This window comes from Bison bison, unplaced genomic scaffold (assembly GCF_000754665.1).
Source record: "Bison bison bison isolate TAMUID 2011002044 unplaced genomic scaffold, Bison_UMD1.0 scf7180017864349, whole genome shotgun sequence".
NCBI classification, from domain to species: domain Eukaryota; kingdom Metazoa; phylum Chordata; class Mammalia; order Artiodactyla; family Bovidae; genus Bison; species Bison bison.
Window position 1 is genome coordinate 1,329,244 of NW_011494921.1, and position 15,447 is coordinate 1,344,690.

General features: G+C 44.8%; 1 protein-coding gene across 1 annotated transcript in view; it reads right to left on the reverse strand.

The window, feature by feature from the left end:
- Positions 1-15,181, reverse strand: part of ZCCHC2 (zinc finger, CCHC domain containing 2) — a 50,968-nt gene extending 35,787 nt beyond the window's left edge. Inside the window, exon 1 of the mRNA XM_010854817.1 lies at positions 15,161-15,181. The gene's annotated coding sequence lies outside the window, so the exon portion shown is untranslated. The remainder of the gene's footprint in view (positions 1-15,160) is intronic.
- Between the last annotated feature and the right edge of the window lie 266 nt (positions 15,182-15,447).

The following is a 15,447-nucleotide window of genomic DNA, read 5'->3' on the forward strand; positions in this document are numbered from 1 at the left end:
GCTGCCTGTCTCAGGAGGAAGATGGACCGGCAGGCAGCCGGCTAGCTCTGTTCAGTCCTTTGTTCTGTGAGTGGGCCTGGCGGTGTCTTAGGTTAGGGCTTTTCGTGTGGTAGCTATCCCACAGTCTAGTTTGCCATCCCAAGTTAGTTCCCTCAGATTGCCCTTGGGGCATTCAGGCCCGGTCCTTACTCTACGCAATGTAGCCTGCGCCTCCCTGCCCAGCCCCCACTTTGCTAGTGGCGAATACAGGCGTCTGCGCTGCTTCTCTGCTAGGGGGAGTTACTGTTGGGCACGTAATCTGTGGGTTTTAATTATTTATTTTTCCTCCCAGTTATGTTGCCCTCTGTGGTTCCAAGGCTCGCCACAGACTCGGCAGTGGGAGTGTTTCCTGGTGTTTGGAAACTTCTTTTTTAAGACTCCCTTCCCGGGATGGAGCTCCGTCCCTACCTCTTTTGTCTCTCTTTCTGTCTTTTATATTTTTTCCTACCTCCTTTCGAAGACAATGGGCTGCTTTTCTGGGTGCCTGATGTCCTCCGCTGGCATTCAGAAGTTGTTTTGTGGAATTTACTTAGTGTTCAAATGTTCTTTGGATGAATTTGTGGGGGAGAAAGTGGTCTCCCCATCCTATTCCTCTGCCATCTTAGGATCGCTGTGCCCCCCCTCCCCCACCATTTCTTAAGGGTATATTCCATATTGTTTATATGTCGTTCAAAAATTAAAAATAACACTCACCATTAAAAATAAATGAATGCAAAACTATACAAGAAAGAACAGTTTTCATTAGGGAAGTGCAGAGCACAACTACAATGAGATACCACTTCACACCCATTAGAAAGGCTATTATCCAAAAACAGACAATAAATATTGGTGAATATGGGGAGAAATTGGAGCCCTTCTGCCTTGCTGGTAGGAGTGTATACAATGCAGCCACAGTAAAAGTTACTAAAAAAAAAAAAAATAAATAAACACAATTATCATATAATCCAGCAATTCCACTCCTAGCCATATACCCAGAAGAACTGAAAGCAGACACCCAAGCAGGTAATTAGTACTCCAGTGTTCACTGCAGCTGAAAAGTGGACTATTCAAAAGTCCATGGATGAACAGATAAACAAAATGAGGTATACGTACAACTGAGTATTACTCAGCCTTAAGAAGGCATAAAATTGACACATGGGTCAATCTTGAGGGCATTATGCTAAGTGAAATAAGCCAGGCACAAAAGGGCAGATTCTGTATGATTCCACTTATATGAGGCACCCTAGAGTAGTCAAATTCGCGGACAGCATGGTGATTCTAACCAGGGGCTTCAGAGAGTTCGGGATGGGAGTAGCGGCTTAACGGATACAGTCTCAGTTTGGGATAAAAGAAACATTCCAGAGACAGATGGTGGCAGTGGTTGCACAACAATGTGAATGCCACCTAAATGTATACTCAAAAAATGTGAAAACAGTATACTTTGTTACACTTTGTTACATATAGTGGTAAAGAACCTGCCTACTGAAGCAGGAGACTTGGGTTTGAACCCTGGGTGGGGAAGATCCCCTGGGGAGAACATGGCAACCACTCCAGTATCCTTGCCTAGAGAATCCATGGACAGAGAAGCCTGGTGGACTACAGTCCAAAGGGTCGCAGAGACTTGGACACGACTGAAGTGACTTAGGACGCATATATATTTCACCACAATAAAAAAAAAATTAAGAATAGTTGTATCACATTGCCTCCATAAATTTTGAAACAGCTGTATGGAATCATTTTTAAAGTCTGAAGTTACTTTGAAGCACACAATTTAAGAACCAAGTCAAAAGCCTCCTAGTTTAATAACGTAGGCAGAAAAATGGAATCTGAATTTCTATCCAAGGACCAAAGTTCATCGACCCATGACATGTCTACTAATTAAGCTTTCTGCCCCTCCTCCCAACAGTGAGTCCCAGCATGTATCACTGCTATACAGTCATTTAGACTACGTTTTAAAAACTAGAAAATTTTTAATTTTATTAATTTAACCAAAACTGAATTTAACATCTCAGGAGCTACAGAGATCAGAATCATGGGGCTTTCCGGCCCCAGCAGGAACCGCTCTTGGCTCCACTGTCTCCTCTCCCCCGGCACGTGTGCTTTTACTGTGTGCAGGTCAAGGCACCAAAAACCCGAGAACCACTGGCTTAATGGGATCCTGCAGGAAGGAATAGTGCCCATGTTCTCTATTAAGTTCAGATTCCTATGCAAATGCAATGCAGATGACATGCCAGAATCAGCATTTTAGAAAAAGGGTCAGGACCAAGTGGAAAATGGGAGAATTTTTCTCTGCTTGGAAGAAGATGACAAATTTTAAAAACCCTAAGCTGGCAAAAATATGCACAGGAACAAAAAGAGCCCTGGCATGTGTGTGCCCTTCTCCTTCCTACTGAGGTAGCTCATTTGAGTTCAGAAAGCTTCCTCTGACCTGTGGCGTGCTCCTGGTTAACTCAAATCCACGTGTCATGTAACATATCTTGGTTATTTTAAAAGACTGCTCAGACCTCACTTTTACACATGCAGATCCATCACAATTACTGGAGATCTCTTAAATGTGAGGAAAGTCTGTGAAACAGTCAAGTTGACTGCGCAGTCCCAAGACCCTTCTCTGAGAACACATCATTAGAGCAAAGATCACGCGGGTCTCAGGTTACTTTAACAAAGGTCTAACCGGACAGACTTTATCCTAGCACATCTACCAATGTTCTATACGTTTTCTCTCGTCCTTTTATGCAGACTGTACATCTTAAAATACCAAGACATTCTAAGAAAAAAGGCAAAAAAAAGCACAGAAATTGTTTTTATACTAAACTTACTAATGTCAAATTTTTACATTTATCAAATCATACTGAGAATTTAACATTAGTATATGACAATATCCTATGAAGTTTTTGGGGTAAAGACAGCCCACAATACTGTGCCTACTCCTCCTGCTGATACATGGGTATAATTCCCCAGCCAGTGGATCTGGACCGACTTCAGAGATAGGCCTAACTAGGAGGATGGGATGGAAAGCCATTCTGGAATGGCCGAGATAGGTCATAGAAGTCTTGCCGCTGGACCTCTGGGAACACTTGCTCTGGGACCCCAGGCCTATAGGAACAGTGGTTCCCCGGAGACGCCGCGCCATAGACATGCACAGAGAGGAAAGGCGAGAGAGGCCCACAGCCGCCAGCTGTGCGTCCAGACATTCTGCAGCAGACACAAGTCACTCTTGCTGTTAGCTCCTTGTCTGAAATCCTGGCCCACAGAATTATGAGACACAACACTAAGAAAAAAAGTGTTATTGTTGCTTTAAGTCACTAAGTTTGGAGGTAATCTGTTACAGTTCTACATGGTAAATTCTCTTTAAATAACCAGGGTTGTACCTCAAGTATATGCTATTATCTAAGCAAGACTCATAGAAAGTCTTTCTTTGAATGTCAGAATATGATTCACTATTAGAAACACTACTAAGATGTCAAATCTCATCTATTTTGGTAGAAGAGGGAAGAAGCTCAGGCGAAGATATGAACTATTTACTGTCTGTCTCTTCAATTGAGAGGATGTGGGGGAAAGGCAGACATCTGTCTCATCTTTCCTCAGTGAAAACAGTGTAACCCAACCCAAAGGAAAGTCCTGAATCAACCTAGAGCATCTGATAAAGGGTAAGTTCTGGTGGGAGAGAAATGTGGATGCCAAATGTATTCAAGTTATGTCGCAAAGAACAAAATCGACCCAACAGGGCAGAAAGGAGGGAGACCAGTGAGTCAGCAGCTTAAAAACAGTTTGCCATGATTTCTGCTATGACCGTGGACTCACTCCCTATGTAACTTACTGTTTAACTAGAAATGTGTGGAAAAGATGATTCAGCAAGACAAGTGTGGCAGATTCACTATGTTAAAAGTGTGGGTAAATGCGCTCTAGTCACTGAAAGTGGGGGAAGGACTAAGCTATGCACTGACCCCGTGTCCACACCCGGCCACCACAGCCCACAGCCCAGACCCAGCTCCCAGTTCTTCCCACGACGATTGGGTGAGCTGAGGGCTGGCACCTGTGTGACCACAGCAGGCATAGCTGGAGCTGGGTGGTCGAATAGGATAGAAGGGGGAAACTTGATTCACTGCAACTTTATGTGTGTTTGGGGGAACTCTGAATTTATTACAAAAAACAAAAAGCAAACATTAATATTGTCGACGTCATTGTCTTTTCTAGAGAACTGAACTTGCAGGATGCACGACTGGGGAAGAACTAGCAGAAAGAATGCTGATGTGGAAGCTGACCAGGGAGGCAGGGAGTGAAGAAGGAAAGAAGAGAGGCAGCCCTTTTACCCAGCAACAGCCTGACGTTTCCCTCATGAAGCGCCCTGTGAGTTTCTGGACACAGTGGTAAAGAATCCGCCTGCCAAGAAAGGAGACACAAGAGACACAAGTTTGACCCCTGGATGGGGAAGACCCCCTGGAGGAGGAAATGGCAACCCACTCCTGTGTTCTTGCCTGGGAAATCCCATGGACGGAGGAGCCTGGCAGGCTATAGTCCATGGGGTCACAGAGTCAGACACGACTTAAGAGTCTGAACAACAACAAGGAGGTTGAATCAGCAACTGCTGCATCCCTGGGCTGGCAGCTCCCAGACCTTTAGATCCCCACTTTGCAAGAATGTTTCTGGGTGAGTTGAGGAGCACACACCCGTGAGCATGAGACCCAAAGGACCTACTGAGGCTGTGTCTCGCCTTCCCAGCCTGCGTAGAAGTGAGCTGCCCTCTCCTTTACAACCCCTCCCCACAGGAGACACCAGCGGGTCTTGCTGGGAGGTGAGCCCAGGACCCCAACAGCCAATGGCACTGCAGGGACTCCTAACTGAACTTCATCCCCAGAGAAGGGTTCTCCACTGAAATGCTCACAAAGCCTATGAAGGATCCTTGACAGAAGTGACAGAAAGGTCAGTGATGCTTAGTGTCAGGAAACACTCAATCAGGCCTTGTGTTTAACCCCACCAAGTACAAATGTCACCTTCCCCAAACCACCACCACCCCCCGTCAGCAGATGGCCTCTTCCCCGAGGACGTCTTCTCCAAACACTTGGCTCACACACGATCACGTTCTTCCTCCCAGGACCACTAGACAACTTAAAATCGTCTGATACCCAAAACAAAAATCAATCATACCGAGGAAACATTATGTTTCTTAACTATCCCAATTTAAACATTCCTAACAAGAAACATAAAAACCCCATACTTTTTAGGTTATAAAATTGTTCACTTGAGTGACCAAAAAGTTTTTAACTTTCAGATCATAAGCAAGATCACGTGTGTGCTCTGTCGTATCTGACTCTGTGACTCTTGGACTGTAGCCCGCCAGGCTCCTCTGTCCATGGGATTCTCCAGGCAAGAATACTGGAGTGGGTTGCCATTTCCTCCTCCAGGGGATCTTCCTGACCCAGGGATCGAACCTGCGTCTCTTTTGTCTCCTGCACTGACAGGCGGATTCTTGATCACTGTGCCAACTGGGAAGCCCCATAAGCAAGGTGCTGTACTTCAATTCCCTATCAGGCTCCCACCACCCCTCAAGCAAAGCACGAACTGGAGAGCAGCCCTAGACAGCAATAACTACAGCAACCCCAATAAGAAGACAGCTTGTAACTTGTGACTTTTTTCATCCTATCAAAACATCACCCATAGGTTTGCAAAACGTGCATCAGCCTCACACACAAAAGTTTAGTTAACTTAAGGAGTAGAGTAAGCATGACCTGATTTTGAAAGAATAATTAATAAGCACAACTATTCAGCATTCACTCATTGAAGCTTCAGTTCAAATCTATACTGGTCCATGCTTTCTATCTAAACAAACAATTCCTGTACTATTTCCAAAACAACTGTGCCTATCTATATTGTGCACATGTACTGTATGGCTGCAAATAGCAAAGTAGCTGATACTTCATCAAGACCAAGGGAAAAAAATCACTGCCTGATGCACTCGGTCTTACAGTAATTAATCATAATGGTATTTTTCAGAGCACTATTTGAAATATTCTAAGGGTAGGAAATTTTGACTGAGCACTTATGATATATGCAACGCTGACCGAAAAAAAAAAAAAAAGAAATGTGATACCTAAGTCTTTGTGGAACCTCTAAGATTGACCTTCCCTCCTGGATTTTAAGTTAAAAATAATTCAAAGTAAAATTTTTTTTAAAAAAACAGAAAAAAAAATCACAGGATAAGTACCAAAATTGTAACAGAGAATATACAGGCTATTGGAAGGCAGAGGCAGCAAAGTCTTCCAAGATTACCACAAGGACAATTCCAAACACCACCACACAAGAGGTGACAGCATGAGTCAGCCTTGAATAAAACCACAGACCACGAGCAGGAGGAGCAGGAGACGGCGTGTGAGTCCCGAGACCCACTGGAGACCAGGGTGAGCAGGAGGAGCGGGAGGCGGCGTGTGAGTCCCGAGACCCACCGGAGACCAGGGTAAGCAGGAGGAGCGGGAGGTGGCGTGTGAGTCCCAAGACCAACTGGAAACCAGGGTGAGCAGGAGGAGCGGGAGACGGGGTGAGTCCCGAGACCCACTGGAGACCAGGCCCCACCGGTCGCCGCAAGCACACGTGGTGCGAGGGACACTGCTTCAGGAAGTGGGGCCTGGCAGTGGTGTCAGCAGCTAAGAGGTGGGAGTCTGAAAGGGTTAACAAGGATGCGAAAAGGGTAGATTCAGCTTATGAAGGAGAAAGGATTAAGGTTACCAAGCAAATAAGAGTGACCAGAAACGTAATGGAACCACTGAGAAAACTGGATGAGTTTGGAAGATGTCTTTTATTTATTTATTTTTTTAACAAATCAGTGATGCACTCTTTTCACACATATGAATGTAAAGGGACACTTAACGTTTCAGGAAGACATACAAATTCTCACCTGCTCTCACTGCAAACCAGTTTCTTTAATTTGACCCTCAAGCTCCTATGCAACCCAACCCCTGTTTTCTCTTAAAGCTTCTGTATTTCTGTTCATCCACTGCAATCAAACTGCGCTATCCACTCTTGGAACCGCCCACAGATGAGCTGACCTATCTCCCGCGTATTCACCAAGTGTTTCATGTAGGTTGTTGTGTTCATCTTCAAGCAGTTCTTTGCATAAATGGTGAGAGGATCCCTATTCTATTCAGAGAAGTCTGAAACTTGGAAAGACCAAACAACTTGCCAGAGTGATCTCAAATTACTTCCTGAATGAGCATTAAACATGCCTAATGAACTGAGACATTTCGAAGGGCATTAAACCAAGTGTTCTCTGGAGCACAGGAAGAACACAAGGAGAAGGACGACTGTGCGCCCAGCAACTGTCGCACCTGAAACACAACACCCGCCTAAGCACAGCCCTCTGGAGTGACTGTTTACACAGCCCGGATGAAGGCGACTTGTGTGACAAAGCACTCTGTGAGGAACAGGAGCCCTGTGACGACATGGTCCTCCATGATGGAAGACAGAGTTGATCAAAGTGAAGCTCAGTCTGCTTTGAGGGTAGTGCAGGCTTTATTTGCTTTTGTTAAAAAAAAAAAAAAAAATTAAGCTACTTATTACTCAGGAACATCAAAAATATTAAATAGTTTTAAAAACCAGCCAATATATAGCTTCTTTAAAAAAGTATAAAAAAGTTAAATTATTTATGGATTCCAGTCTGTACCCTGAAATAAATGAAAAAATTATATAACTTAAAAGAACTGCAAAATATCTTTGAAGAGTTAATCACTCAGTCCTGTCAGACTCTTCACAACCCTATGGACTGTAGCCCATCAGGCTCCTCTGTCCACAGAATTCTCCAGGAAAGAATACTGGAGTTGGTAGCCATTCCCTTCCCCAGGGCATCTTCCTAACCCAGGGATGGAACCCAAGTCTCGCATAGCAGGAGGATTCTTTACCATCTGAGCCCTTTACATTACCCTAACTAAATGTGAAAAAAATTTAAGTAGATTACATTTGCAAGGGACTTCATGATAACCCAAATTGAAACTATGTATTTTCTCCATTCCCATCCCCAAATCCAATACGGGGAAAATACATATTTTAATCATCTGTGACCCAGAGAAATGCTTCCTTTGGGCTTATCTGTAGCTTATCAGATCTTAACAACATAAGAACTAACAAAGTTGTCTGAAATGTATCTCACCCACCAGCTTAATTAATTACCTTCTTGGAACACCAATTTAGAGATATGGTAATAGAGAATATTTTCTATATTACTATAGTCTATAGTATTTTCTCAGAGAAGGCAATGGCACCCCACTCCAGTACTCTTGCCTGGAAAATCCTAGGGACGGAGGAGCCTGGTACGCTGCAGTCCATGAGGTTGCTAACAGTCGCACGCGACTGAGTGACTTCACTTTCACTTTTCACTTTTACGCACTGGAGAAGGAAATGGCAACCCACTCCAGTGTTCTTGCCTTGGAGAATCCCAGGGATGGCTGCTGTCTATGGGGTTGCACAGAGTTGGACACAACTGAAGCGACTTAGCAGCAGCAGCAGCATAGTATTTTCTATACTATACCATATAGACTTTTTATTAAGGAAAAAAAAAGAAAACCTATTCCTGAAAACAATTTATGTAGCAATCTGAATGGCTGCATCTTAGTGGAAAAGAAAAGGCACTGAATATCATTCTCAAAGAATTTGTGCTCAAGACAATTTGAATCATTTTGTCTCCCTAATGCAAACACCACAACCTTAAAGAGATGTTGTTGTTCCCATTTCACAGATAAGACTGACGCTCAGCCATGAAATTCAAAGATGCTTGCTCCTTGGAAGAAAAGCTATGACCAACCTAGACAGCATATTAAAAAGCAGAGACATTACTTTGCCAACAAAGTCTAATCAAAGTGATGGTTTTCCCAGTATTCACGTATGGATGTGAGAGCTGGACCATAAAGAAAACTGAGTGCCAAAGAATTAATGTTTTTGAACTGTGGTGTTGGAGAAGACTATTGAGAGTCCCTTGCACAGCAAGGAGATCAAACCAGTCCATCCTAAAGGAAATCAGTCCTGAATATTCATTGGAAGCAGTGATGCTGAATCTCCAATACTTTGGCCACCTGATGTGAAGAACTGACTCATTGGAAAAGACCCTGATGCTGGGGAAGATTGAAGGCAGGAGAAGAAGGGGATGAAAGAGGATGAGATGGTTGGACAGCATCACCAAATTGATGGACATGAGTTTGAGCAAACTTTGGAAGTTGGTGATGGACAGGGAGGCCTGGCGTGCTGCAGTCCATGGGGTCACAAAGACTTGGACACAACTGAGCAACTGAAGTGAACAACACAATTCCTGCCCCATCCCCCCCCACACACACACAAAAAAAACCCCACAAAAATTGACAAAAGGTCAATTTATAAATATATATTACATTAGCTAATTTGCAGAGTTCTTATGGCAGAAATTGAAGAGGAACTAAAAAGTCTGTTGATGAAAGTGAAAGAGGAGAGTGAAAAAGTTGGCTTAAAGCTCAACATTCAGAAAATGAAGATCATGGCATCTGGTCCCATCACTTCATGGGAAATAGATGGGGAAACAGTGGAAACAGTGTCAGATTTTATTTTTGGGGTTCCAAAATCACTGCAGATGGTGACTGCAGCCATGAAATTAAAAGACGCTTACTCCTTGGAAGGAAAGTTATGACCAACCTAGATAGTATATTGAAAAGCTTAGATATTGCTTTGCCAACAAAGGTCCGTCTAGTCAAGCCTATGGTTTTTCCAGTAGTCATGTATGCATGTGAGAGTTGGACTATAAAGAAAGCTGAGCACCGAAGAATTGATGCTTTTGAACTGTGGTGTTGGAGAAGACTCTTGAGAGTCCCTTGGACTGCAAGGAGAGCCAACCAGTCCATCCTAAAGGAAATCAGTCCTGGGTGTTCATTGTAAGGAGTGATGTTGAAGCTGAAACTCCAATACTTTGGCCACCTCATGCGAAGAGTTGATTCATTGGAAAAGACTCTGATGCTGGGAGGGATTAGGGGCAGGAGGAGAAGGGGACGACAGAGGATGAGATGCCTGGATGGCATCACCGAATCGATGGACATGAGTTTGAGTGAACTCCGGGAGTTGGTGATGGACAGGGAGGCCTGGCGTGCTGCAATTCATGGGGTCGCAAAGAGTCGGACACGACTGAGCGACTGAACTGAACTAATGGTATATTAACTTACAGTGTGAGTGAGATTTTCCTGAATTCTTCTTGACTCAGAAAACCACCGCTGAGAAAAATTAAGTAACTGGGGGTGGATACCCAATAGCTGCCATTTGCTATGAAAATAATTACTGCTGAACTGTGATCTAAAAGCCTCTCCCAGAAGGCATTTAATAGCTGAACTGCTTTTATTCCTCGATGCAGCCAAAACAACCTAAAATTTCCTGTAAAAGTCATGACTAGCTCTACTCCCTACTCTCAGTTTGTAGATGCTACACTCACTTCTCTTCAGCACCTTCCAAAGAAAGTTTAACTTTCATTAATAATTGCTAACACTTATTGAAAATCATGTACTAGACATCATTCCACAAGTACTCATTCATTTAAACCTTGCAATCTAACGTAAGTACTATTATTATCCCTCCGATAGGAGTGAAAAAAGCCTTCTCAGACAGTGCCCACTGCTCAGGGACCCAAGTCATTGTAAGAGCTCCCAGCAGTGGACAACAAATTAAATAAAGGTTTTATTACTGTGAGCAGTGGAGTTGTTCTTTTCAAATGTCATTTTTGGAAAGCATCTTTTTAGGGCCTAATCCAACAACAGCTGACATTTGGACACGAACCTCCCCAGTCTCATTTCAGTTCAGAGCTCTCACTAGGATTCTGACTGCCACAGACACATCCGTTATCCAGGACAGGAGCACTTATTTCCAAAAAAGCACTCTTTCCAAAAGAGTTTTCTTTTTTATGTCCTAACACTACCAGTATGTTATCTGTATTATTAAAATTAGTTGAGGTACTTGTTTTGTCAAGTACAATATATCTAATTAACCTATGCTATGAAAAAGTAACAATTTTGCCAAGTTTTCCTTTTAAGTATCTTCACTGATCTTTTTTTAAAGGACACATAGTCACATTTTTGTGTCTGAGTTCAAATAACACTGAAAGCTATTTGCTACACTACTGATAACATAAATGTTCAGTTTCTATCTTTAATTCAAATATTAGCACTATTTGCCAAACAATTAACTTTTGAGGATACTGAAAACAATCTCCAGAGAAACAAGGCCATACCAACAACATTAACCACTAACAACTATTCAGTTCAGCCGCTCAGTCGTGTCCGACTCTTTGCGACCCCATGAATTGCAGCACGCCAGGCCTCCCTGTCCATCACCAACTCCCGGAGTTCACTCAAACTCATGTCCATCGATTCGGTGATGCCATCCAGCCATCTCATCCTCTGTCGTCCCCTTCTCCTCCTACCTCCAATCCCTCCCAGCATCAGAGTCTTTTCCAATGAGTCAACTCTTCGCATGAGGTGGCCAAAGTATTGGAGTTTCAGCTTCAGCATCAGTCCTTCCAAAGAACACCCAGGACTCCTTGCAGTCCAAGGGACTCTCAAGAGTCTTCTCCAACACCACAGTTTAAAAGTATCAATTCTTTGACGCTCAGCTTTCTTCACAGTCCAACTCTCGCATCCATACATGACAGCCAGAAAACCATAGCCTTGACAAGACGGACCTTTGTTGGCAAAGTAATGTCTGTGCTTTTTAATATGGTATCTAGGTTGGTCGTAACTTTCCTTCCAAGGAGTAAGCGTCTTTTAATTTAATGGCTGCAATCACCACCTGCAGTGATTTTGGAGCCCAAAAAAATAAAGTCTGACACTGTTTCTCCATCCATTTCCCATGAAGTGATGGGACCAGGTACCATGACCTTAGTTTTCTGAATGTTGCGCTTTAAGCCAACTTTTTCACTCTCCTCTTTCATGGTAATTTTATCTCTTTTCATCTTTGTGTCACTAACTGGGGGCTAAACCTCCGGAACTAGAGGATCCATTTTCATAAACAGAGGGTCTTTAGTAAGTATGCAAAGACAGGAAACAAAGATAGGGGCTGTCTTTCATCTTTTCAATGAAACAGTAACAAGACTAGTATCTTTTAAAAACACTTGATCATGGACTTCCCTGGTAATATCTGACTGCCAATTCAGGGGACATGGGCTCCATCCGTGATCCGGGAAGATCCCACATGCAGTGGAGCAACTAAGCCTGTGTGCCACAACTACTGAGCCCTCGAACCCAGAGCATTTGCTCTGCCACAAGAGAGCTGCCACAATGAGAAGCCCATGCACCACAACTAGAGCAGCCCCTGCTCACTGCTACCACAGAAAGCCTGCGCCTCAAGGAAAATCCAGCACAGCCAAAAAACAAAAACTTAATCATTAAGTATGTAATTTAAAAACACATTCACTTTTTGCTGCTATTGCTAACACATCATTTATACCTTGTGTTCCTAATAGTAAAGGGCCCATTTTAATACCAGTTTTTTTCAGCTATGCTATACACGCAGTACTTCATTTCATTAACAATGACACGCATCAATCACACAAATTTCCTAGGACATTTTTGTGAGTAATTTTCACTACTGCCAACTGGGCTAGTTGTTGAATTTTATGCCAGTGATTGGCAATTCACTGCAGCTATGATGAACATGAACTTCACCCATAAGTCTCCTAAAAGCAAGGCCAACATTTAAGTTATAATCCTATGTAACATTTACTCTGAAAACGTCCAAATCATGTAGCAAAACTCTAGAAATGCTTCTTTTAAAAATAAAAATATACTTGTTAAATCTCTATTATTCTAAAATGACCTACTTAGTAGTAAGCTCTAGTAGTATTTGTGAACTTGCCACTTTTACTGACATCGTGACTACCTTATGCCACTAAACCAACAGTTGCTGAGCCTGGGTCAGCTTGAAAGCATACGGCTAGAATTAAAATTCGCACTGCAATACAAGTTCTACCGGTAAATGTCCTTAGTTTTTAAAATTTTAACGAGAAACTGCAGCATATTATGAATTGGATACAAATCCTGAAAGAGCCAGGAACACTATTCTGGGCTAGTATGCTCTAAGAGAAAATTAAAAGAAAATTAGTTCTACTTCATCCATTTATTGATAGTATGGATGACATTTGAGTAAGTAGAGAAATAGTATTACTGGGCAATTAAAAAGTTACAACGATAGGCCTAAAAGGTTACTTCCGGGCAAAAGCTGCCAGGATACCCGCCTCTGCCAGTCCCAGAGCAAATCCTCCCCACGGCTCTTAGCCGACCCCGGTCCCCACCTCGCCCAACTGACGCCAAAGGGAACCCCCAGCGCCCCCGCAAGGCGGCGCAGCGCACCTCCGGGGGCGGGGCCAGCGCCGGTCACGTGGGCGGCGCCCGGCCGCCATCTTGCAGGGCGGGGAGGGGCGGGGCCCCGCGGACACCCCACCCCCGCCCCCGCCGGTCCTCGGCGGCGCGTGCCCGCGAGGCCCTCGGGCGCGAGCCCCGGCGCCTCGCTGCGGACTCCGGGGTGGGCCCTCCCTCCCCAGGCAACCGCGGCCAAGACCGCGAGCGGTGGGGCTGAAGTGTAGAGACCCCCCGTGAGCCGCCTCTCGGGGCAGCCTGGCAGCAGGAAGACTAACGGGCACGTCCTCCGGGCCAGAAGCGGCCACGGCTGAGGGGCTCGGAGTCCCGCTGACAAGCGAAGTGTGGGGCAGCAGCAGCCGAGGAAGACGGGGTGATCTGTCACGGCAACCCTCAACCACGGGAGAGGAAACGCTCACCAGGCCACCGACGTCCACAAATGGCGTTCGGTGTCACCTGTAGGCGTGTGCCCCGTGATCGCCCCCCGCTCCCACGGACGGCCACGACACAGGCACCGTCTGAGAAGTAACGATGCGCTCAAACTCGCGGCAGCATGCCCAGCCTCACTGTCCACTCTTTCCGGCACTCACTGGTGGCCAGAAAAGGCCACACGCCGCGGTCAACATAAAAATGTCACTGCTGTGCTCTGAACGCATCTCTCCCCTTACCTCGTCCCCTTAGAACACTCGCATTATAAGCAAAATTTAAAGGGGGAAAAAGCATCACTGCAGTTAAAACCATTAGTCGGTTACCCTTGTTGGAATGGTAAGAAAGGAATAATATAAGCTGCTCCACTATGAGACATTTTCATTGTATCTACACGCTAAAGTTATCTTTACAATATATACAGGAATTTTGGGGGGTAGGATATATAAGTACTGCTTTGGAGTTCAGGCTTGCTTCTTTAAACCTGATGGGCACATAGGATTTTTTTGGAATTAGTAAGTAGGCTGAAGAGTGCAGTATACACAGTTGCATGCTATGTAAATAGACACGGAATATTTCATGCTCGCCAAAATTCTGGGTACTAGTATTACTACGTCCCAGTTTGATACAGTTTGTCCTAAAGTGGGTTAGTCACTTCACTGAAGCCTCCTTTTTAAAAGGAGGGGCTCAGCCTAGATTATCACTAAATCCTTTCCAGGTCCCAGGTTCCTTTGATTCTATGGGTATTGAGTCCACACAGCCATTGCAGAGATAGAATGCCCAGTTTTAGTCTGAATGACAGCAGATATATAAGCTGAAAGAACTTTCAAGCAAGGAATGAAAAAAATCTCGCTTTCCAATATACCATCCTGGAGATGTCCTAAACTGAAAAACATGGCATACAAATAAATACTTTTTAAATAATCGTGAACCACGAAAATAAACTTACTGTACAGTCTTTAAATGAAAGCTATTTGCTCCATTAAATTGTCACACTCAAGGGCTTTATACTGGGCCTAGACTATTAAATTGCTTTCGTGGCCTTATAAAATTTTCTTTCATGTTTGCGACAAGGAACTTACTTTGTCTCATCTACTACATTTTGGCGTTCAGTAACTTTTGGAAACCATTTATGCTTTCAGTAAAGGCCCCACAAACATCCCCGGACCCAAACGTGTAGACACGACTCAAACCCGTTAGAAGCCGGACTAGCCGGGGGTAAAGGGCACCAGAACCGCCCGAGGGGACGTTTCCCTGCCCAGACAACCTGGCCGACGACCTAACTGATTTGAGTCATTTCGCACCTCTGACTCTTTTTCTGAGAACCTCAAGTTCTCTGAGCAGGAGCCAAAAGAGCCAACGACCCGCTTTACCTCAAGCCACCGCGGAGCGCGCCGGGAGCGCGTCTGGGGCCGCCTCCCCCGGGGGGCGAGCTGGGCCTCGGGACGCGCGGGCGGAGCACCAGGCGGCGGGGCGGCGGCCGGCCCGGGCTCCGCAGCCCCGACGGAGGTGTCGGGGCCGAAAGGTCCCGGGAGCCCGCGTCCGAGGGCCGGGCTGAGACCGGGCTTCCGGGGCAACCCCGGCGGGACGAGACTTCCAGAGCATTCTGTTATGGCGGGTGCTCGTGTGTGTGTGTGTGTGTGTGTGTGTGTGTGTGTGA